The sequence below is a fragment of the Notamacropus eugenii genome, chromosome 1 (genome assembly GCF_028372415.1).
Source record: "Notamacropus eugenii isolate mMacEug1 chromosome 1, mMacEug1.pri_v2, whole genome shotgun sequence".
In the NCBI taxonomy this organism is placed as follows: Eukaryota; Metazoa; Chordata; class Mammalia; order Diprotodontia; family Macropodidae; genus Notamacropus; species Notamacropus eugenii.
This window is the reverse complement of record NC_092872.1, coordinates 325,221,143-325,229,542: the sequence shown is the minus strand read 5'-3', so window position 1 is coordinate 325,229,542 and position 8,400 is coordinate 325,221,143. Positions and strand designations below refer to the sequence as shown.

Sequence of the window (8,400 nt, the reverse complement as noted above, 5' to 3'; positions counted from 1 at the left end):
ATGGTCATTGTCTTAAATAGCTGCTTCCTGCTGAACAGGGGCCAAGAGTCCACTTCAGGGGCCAGAATAGGTTTCGGGGGAAGTGATAAGCATGCAGTGCCAACTGAATCCAGGGTGGAGAGAGGCAAAACACTCGGGGTCATCAAGTTCAGGGGTTGGTATCCTAAAAGTTACTGTGGGTGAGAAGACAAAAAATGAACCAGGGGGTTAAACAAGCACAGACCACATATAAGAGCAAGTAAAATGACCAATAATGGTGTCACAATGAAGGGAAAGAAGGGAGAGAGACCATGACCCCCAGGAAGAGGTAGGGGGAGATATCAGGCTGGAGTGGATGTCTTGCATCCAAGAGGTTGCCTGTAATACCCTTTGAGTGCTCAAAGGAAAAATTCCACGTAAGATCTTTAGGGAATATAGGGCGAGAGCTATGAGGAGTAAGTTAGTATCCTGGGCATGATGGTGACACAACCAGCAATTATATACTTTGCCTTGCCCCACAGAGTTCTCTATTTGAATTAAGGCTTTAGACTTCCAGTACTGAGGAAGCAGGCCTAACCTTTGGCATAAGGTGGGAATCAGACATCATGTGGGCCAGGAACAGAAGTGATTCAAGGTGGGGCCCAGAGCACAGCATAATGAGAAAGCATACAGGCAAGTCCCCCAACATGAGGGGCTTCAATGTACAGTCTTCTTTGATCACTTTTTCTAGCTAGTCATGCCCTGTGTCTTATGTCACATCTCACACCCTGCCTCCTCCTGCTTGCTTCTGTACCTTAGCCCTCCTGTCTGTTTCACCATCCACCCAAATGTTTTTGGGAGAGGGACAAAGGAGCTGTCTCTGCCTGAGTTGGGGTGAGGAGGAGAGTAAAATTAGGCTGAAGCAGCGTCTAGGAGATGAGGAGAGTGTATAACAGGTATCCTTGTTGCATGACCACCTGCAGGTGTCTAGGAGACACAAATCTGACAAACAAGTTCAATATGCAGACCCCAAATAGAAGGAGCATTAAAAGTGACGTCAGAAAAGAGAAAAAACAAAGAAAGAAACCAAAAGCCCCATGATATTATTATTTACTTTTGACACACAGGATTTTCTGATCTTGTTATTTTCTCAAAAGTTTCCACTCTGATTCCAATTCCTTTTGGAGGATCAGATGCTATTGAAGATCCAACTCTATACTTGTAAATATAAGTAACAACACTTTGCAGGTAGAAACTTTCTACCCCTGAGCTTAATAGTTATACAGATGAATTACTTGTAAGGGACTGATTTTAACTCCAGTTATCATATACGACTTGGTAGGATCTATAAGTAATTAATTCCTAAACAGTACATATGAATAAGTTGCTTATAACAAAGCATCTTTGTACCACAGAACATACAGTATAAACAGGTATCATTTCGATAATAATAACAAACTTTGAATAAAGCTGACTTTTCCATTAATACAAAAATATTCCATGTTACCTCCTTCTAAGAAAATTGCACTAAAATTCTTTTCCTCAAACTGAAAATGTTTCTGATCTAGTTTCAGTAATTAATAGAATAGCAGGTAGGTCCCTTAATCCGTTGTACCAATAATCAATTATTTTAACATCATTTTAAAACATTTAAGTACTTTATTTCATACAGACGTATATCTAGTAACAGGCAGATGACTAGGCCAAATATCCTTTTACTAAGTTGTTTAACATATAAAAAGGAATGTAATCTTAGGCTGAATAGCCCAGATCTTAAACACACACTTTATTGTAGTAGCTCAGATGTATCCCAGCCTTAGTCTATAGGAAAAAGATTCAACACTGTGTTTGTACCTTTGTTTCACAAATTTCTTTTCCTTTTGTTTAATTATTTCCATGTCATTCAGAAAGAATGTGCTATTGCAGGGATTTAATTTTTCACATGCCTATGAAGTACTAATTTACCCAACTGGGGTATAGAATAACTACCCATTCAGACTGACCATTTGCCTTGATTACAGAAATTTGCTGTAAAAAGGAAAAGCAAGGACGTGATTACATAAAACACCACAGTTTTGCAAGCACTTAGTATCAATTCCACCTTATAGCCAGACTCAGGAATATTCAGGTGGGAAACATTCCTTTTCAAAGGAACACAATGGGGAAACTGAGCCAGGAGAATCCCATTCTAGGCAGAGGCTAGGATTGTCTTTTCAGCTGTTCCAGAGGGAGATCTCCACCTGTAATGGTCACATTTTCGCTGAGTAACTTGTGGCATTTCTCTGAGATTGTGGATTGACTATTGATGAATTTTTATGATCCATCAGATAATTCAAAACATAGTACATTTTGGTTCCAAGAGCTTTTAACCCAGATGGCAAGTCCACTATCAAAAATTTGCCAGGACTCACATCTCAAATTTTAAATTAGTCCTGGTGCAAAAACCAATTACTAGAGATCATTTGTATATATTTTCAAATTCTTACCAAAATAATTCCTTCTTTAGGAACTCCATCAATCAAACAAGTTCCTTACAGCTGCTGAGGCTGTACTTTTTCCTTTCCACACATATATACACAATGTACCAGCTTTAGGTTTTAACATTAAAAATTTTCATAAGTGAGAACTAAATTGTTTTAGGTATAAACACAAACAATAAACTTCAGATGACATCAGCTGTATTTCCAGATCATATAAAAATTATAAGGATGAGCTATCTTACTAAGTGCAAACAGTGACTGACTGATTTCTTTTTCTTGACCCATCCTCCTTCATTCACCTTCTTGACTCAATGTAAGGGAGTAGGATAAGAGAGTGACTAAGGTTGTAAGGAGGTGTTTCAAAACTCCTTAATGAGTTTCAAAATTCCTTAAGGATCAATGACAAAACCTCCAGAATCTGTTAAGATTCTAACTTATCACTTTTATATTCACCCCTTAAAAATTTAGAGTGGGGCACTGAACCTTTCAGTCTGACATTCATAAGAGTGCCCTTTCTTAGGATAGTTGAAGCATGAACCAATGACTCTTTTTCTCTGAAAGCATCTATTTAAGGACACAACAAAATTAGGAGTGAAACTTAGAAAACTCACAGTCAGTTTGGATATAATTGTTATCAGTATCAAGTAATCCAAACAAATTAGCTTACAAATAGAATTTAGTGGGCCTTTAGAATCACACAACGAGATTTTGCAAAGCATTTCTTTGTAAAAAGTATTTCCCTTTCCAAAAAAGCTCCCAATCCATCCCGATGCTAAAAGGGATAATGACTAAACTTTCATAAGGTAAATTAGTTGGATGGGGATATATGGAAACCAAGTTGGTGCAAAATATTTTTTTTAAGTATCACAAATCTTCAAAATGCTGTAAGACCAAAATTCTCAATAATCATAAAAGGTGTTTTACCTTGGATAGGAAGTTCAGTTTTTTTCCCTAAGACAAGAACATATCCGATCAAACTGGTCTTATCATGATAAGTGTACCAGGACTTTAAAAATTTTCTCATTAGGAACTCTACTACACAGAAGACTACACAGGCTTGACTAGATGGTTCCAAAAATCCTTGTTTTAGTTAACAACCTCATAATCTGATAATACAATCCTTAATCTAGCAACATCTAGATTATAAGAGAAATTGCTTTTCTAACATAGGTAATACAAAATTACACAATAAGAAAATTCAGAAATATAACCACATCAGAAGCATGTATTTAAAACTTGAAACAGAATCAATTAATCACCATTCAGGTGACCCTAACTTAGTTGAATGAGCAATTCAAATCTGGATTCATAATCACTAGTGGTAACATTTTAATTTCTAAGACCCAATGCTCTTAGCACTTTAAAAGAAAAGATTATTATCCATAAATTCACGTTTTTGCTAACCTAGGGGGAACTCTTAGGGAAGTCTTGCTGAGTCCAAGTGAAAGGATCTGGTGGTCAGCTGGCCAGGAGAGAAGTGCGATCCTGTAGCCATGGCCATGGGGACAGGGAGTATTGGGGGTGCAGAGGGAAGAGAGAACTCTCAGTTTTCCCCTTTCCCTAGCAAGGAGAGAAATGAGGGAATTGGACTTATTCTTCCAGATAGGGCTTTGGAAGGTGTGTGAAGGTCCTTGTCCTCCAGCCCCTGGACCCAGAGCCTTCCAGTCTTGGCTGGAGAGGATCTGTAGTTCCTTGTCTCTTTTACCTTTGAAACTTAGCTGACTAGCAAATGTATATCCCTCAGGGAGGGGAGGAAAAGGTTAGGGACAGTAAGAAGGCTTACATCTAGGCAATAAACCAGTTGCAGAAGCGAACAGCACAGAGACCCTGAAACCAGGGTGCAAGGATCCTTAAAGAAAATCAGGTGCAGAGTCCCACCTACCTGCCTCCCCCAATGTCCCAAAGGGGAGAGGAAGAAACAATACAGGATAAAAAGTCTGCTCAAGAAGAGCAAGGTATCTTTTCTTTAAGTTTTTGAGACTAAATTTCTTACTAAGCTTGTTTTGTTTAGAAACCCACTTCACCAATTACTTTTCTAGATTATACTGAGGTCAGACTGTGTTACAATGGAACACTAGCTGCTTTTCCTTAATATCTCCTCCCCCAGTACCCTTCCCAGCAGTCTCCAAGTAGCCTCTCACCACTTTTCCCAGTGTCCCAGGAAGAAAGGAAAAAAAATGTGACAGACCCAGCACAAGGGTGTCCCCTTATATGAGGGTCCACAGTCTGACCACCCAGAAGTCAGTGGAGCTACAGACGCGGCTGGCAATGTCTGGGCACTGCAGGGGTCTCACTGCTAGGGAGACAGGGGGAGCAGAAAGGTCTGGGGAGGAGAACAAAGAAAAAGACCTTTACCTCTTATCTCAGTGTCTAAGAGAAGGTCATCAGAGTCCAATTAATATTTGGACTCCCAGGTTTCAGCACCATTATGTTAAAGAGAGAGATATGGGAGAACTGGTTCAAAATGTGAGTGAATTCACTTAGACCTTCTCTGCAGCCATTGGGAGCTTTATTGACACAAAAGCAGCGGGCCTAAGATTTAGCAAGGAGCTAAACAAAGGCCCTTTATTTTTTATTTCTGAAAGTTTCTTTTTTAATCATAGAATATGAAAAAGACCTCAGCGTACATATAATCCAGCCCTTCTGTGAATTATGAATCATATCTACAAATTTCTAGGTAATGCACAAAGACCTGTAATCATCTAGAAATACATACATATTTAGGCATCTCATTTGAATTTTGGATAGCTCTAATCATTAACCAGTCATTCGTTATATTTAGCCCTAATCTTCTTCCTTATACCTTACACCCATTATTGCTGATCCTGACATCTAGAACCAAGCAGTATAAGTGTAATCTCTCTTCAATGGGAGGTCCCCTCCATTTTCTTATAGGGCAAGATAGATTTTTATACCACATTGCCTGTATGTCTTATTTCCTAGTTGCATGTAAAAATAATTTTTAATATTCGTTTTTAAAACTTTGAGTTTCAACGTTTTTCTCCCTCTCCATCCATCCCCACTAAGAAGGCATGCACTTTGACATAGGTTATATGTCTTCCATAGCAGTCATGATGTGAAAGACTATATTTTCCTCCATCCTATCCTGTCCCCCCATTTATTCTATTCTCTCTTTTGACCCTGTCCCTCCTCAAAAATATTTACTTCTAATTATCCTCTCCTCCCAATTGCCCTTTCTTCTATCATCTCTCCAGCCCCCACTTACCCTCTTCCCCCTTACTTTCCTGTAGATTAAGATAGATTTTCATACCAAATAGAGTGTGCATGTTATTTCCTCCTTAAGCCAAATGTGATGAGAGTAAGGCTCACTCTTTCCCTCTTACCTTCCCCCTATTTCCCTCCATTGAAAAAACTTTTTATTGCCTCATTTGTGTGAGAGATAATTTACCCCATTCTATTTCTCCCTTTCTCTTTCTCCAATATATTCCTCTCTCACCCCTGACTTTTTTATTTTTAGATAGCATCCCTTCATATTCAACTCACCCTGTGCCCTCTTTCTATATGTACATAATTCCTCAAATTACCCTAAAACAGAGAAGTCACAAGAGTTACAAATATTATCTTTCCACGAAGAAATGTAAACAGTTCAACTTTAGTAAGTCCCTTATGATTTCTCTTTCCTGTTTAACTTTTAATGCTTCTCTTGATTCTTGTATTTGAAAATCAGATTTTCTTTTCAGCTTTAGTTTTTTCATCAAGAATGTCTGAAAGTCTTCCATTTCATTGAATGATCATTTTTTCCCCTGAATAATTTTACTCAGGTTTCTGGATAGGTGATTCTTGGTTTCAATCCTGGCTCCTCTGATCTCTGGAATATCATATCCTTCGATCCCTTGAAAGGAGGCATTTTTACTTGTTGATCAAATCTTTTAAAGGCTTGCTGGGTGCTTCATTGTTTCTGTGAAGTGAAGTTTAAGAGTGACCAGGACCTGCAGACAGCCTTGGAACTGACCAGACAACGTCTGATTGATGATAGAGAGATGCCTGTGAAAGTGGAAGCTGCTATTGCCCTTCAAGTTCTGGCTGGCAATCAGGAGAACGCTAAGGAACACATTACCCCATTCATCAGGCCTGCGATCCAGGCTCTTCTTCAGAGACTGAAAATGATGATCTGACTAATGTGATTCAGAAAATGATTTTCAAGTACAGTGAAGAAGTTACTCCTCTTGCTGTTGAAATGATACAGCACTTGACCATGACATCTAACCAGGTAATCCAGACTGGGTCAGATGAAGAAGGAAGTAGTGATAAAGCAGTAACAGCTATGGTAATCTTAAACACAATCGACACACTTCTTAGTGTGGTAGAAGATGGCAAAGAGATAACACATTAGTTGGAGGGCATCTGTTTGCAAGTCATTGGTACTGTTTTACAACAGCATGTTTTAGAATCTGTGAGGAAATCTTTTCCTTAGCTCACAGTTTGACCTGTCAGCAAGTCTCTCCACAAATGTGGCAACTTTTGCCTCTTGTATTTGAAGTCTTTCAACAGGATGGCTTTGATACTTTAGAGATATGATGTCTCGTCTCCATAATTATGTAACCATGGACACAAATACTCTTTTGTCAGATTCCAAATATCTTAAAATATGTTGCATGTACAAAAAGGTCTTGACAGGTGTAGCAGGAGAAGATGCAGAATATCATGCAGCCAAGTTGTTGGAAATGATCATTCTACAATGCAAAGGGTATGGCATTGACCATTGTATTCCCCTGTTTGTGGAAACTGCATTGGAGAGACTGACCAGAGAGATCAAAGCAAGTGAATTCCAAACAATGTCTTCAGGTTGCTACTGCAGCTCTTTATTACAATCCTCATCTGCTCCTCAACACCTTAGAAAACCTTCCATTCCCCAACAAAGTTGAACCTGTCAAAAATCACTTTTTTACATAGTGGCTTAATGATGCTGATTGTTTCTTGGGGCTTCACAATAGAAATATGTGTGTTCTAGGCTTGTGTGCTCTTATTGACTTGGAACAAATACTGCAAGTTTTAAATCAGGTTTTGGAACAAGTTCTTCTAGCTTTTATCCTTTTATTTAATGGGTTAAAAAGAGCATATGCTTGTAATGCAGAGCATGAAAATGATAGTGATGAAGCTGATGATGATGAAGAAACAGAACTTGGAAGTGATGAAGATGATATTGATGAAGATGGAGAAGAATATTTAAAGATTCTGCCTAAGTAGGTAGGAGAAGATGGTGATGATGAAGAGTGGGAAGAAGATGATGCAGAAGAAGCTGTCCTGGAAGGCTATTCCACAAACATTGATTATGAAGAGAACCCTGTTGATGGGTATCAGATATTTAAAGCTGTATTTCAGACTATTAAATCATAATCTTGTGTGGTACCAAGCTCTGACTCATGGTCTTAATGAAGAACAAAGAAAACAGTTACAAGACATAGCAACTCTGGTAGAGCAGAGACGTGCAGCCCATGAATCCAAAATGATTGAGAAACATGGAGGACACAAATTCAGTGTTCCAGCTGTGCCAAGTTCATTCAAATTTGGAGGTCCAGCCCCTGGGATGAATTGAATTAGCCCTTTCTTTCCTGCCACTATGTGATTGTAGTAAAGAGCTTGTGTTCCTGCTAGTAGTGGTTCCTGAACAAAAAAAGATTCTGGATCTCATTTTCTAATTCATTGATTTTCTTTTCATAATCTTATTTTCTTGAATTGTTTTTATTTTTGTTGTTTTTCCTCAATCTCTCTCATTTGATTTTTAAAGTTCTTTTATAAATTCTTTTTGAGCAGGTGACCATTTGACTCTTTGGAGTAGAAGAGAGTATCTTTGTTTCAATATCCTCCTTTGAAGACAAACCCTAGTCTTCTCTATTCCCTTAATAATTTTCTGTGGTTGGATTCTTTCTCCTTTGCCTGTGCATTTTGGTGGTAGTAACTTAATTTTTGTAATCACCTCAATTCCTGAGGGATGGGGGAT

General features: G+C 38.5%; 1 pseudogene; it reads left to right on the top strand.

Moving 5' to 3' along the window:
• The first annotated feature begins 4,649 nt into the window (after window positions 1-4,649).
• Window positions 4,650-7,995, top strand: LOC140517430 (importin-7-like; annotated as a pseudogene).
• Window positions 7,996-8,400: the final 405 nt, after the last annotated feature.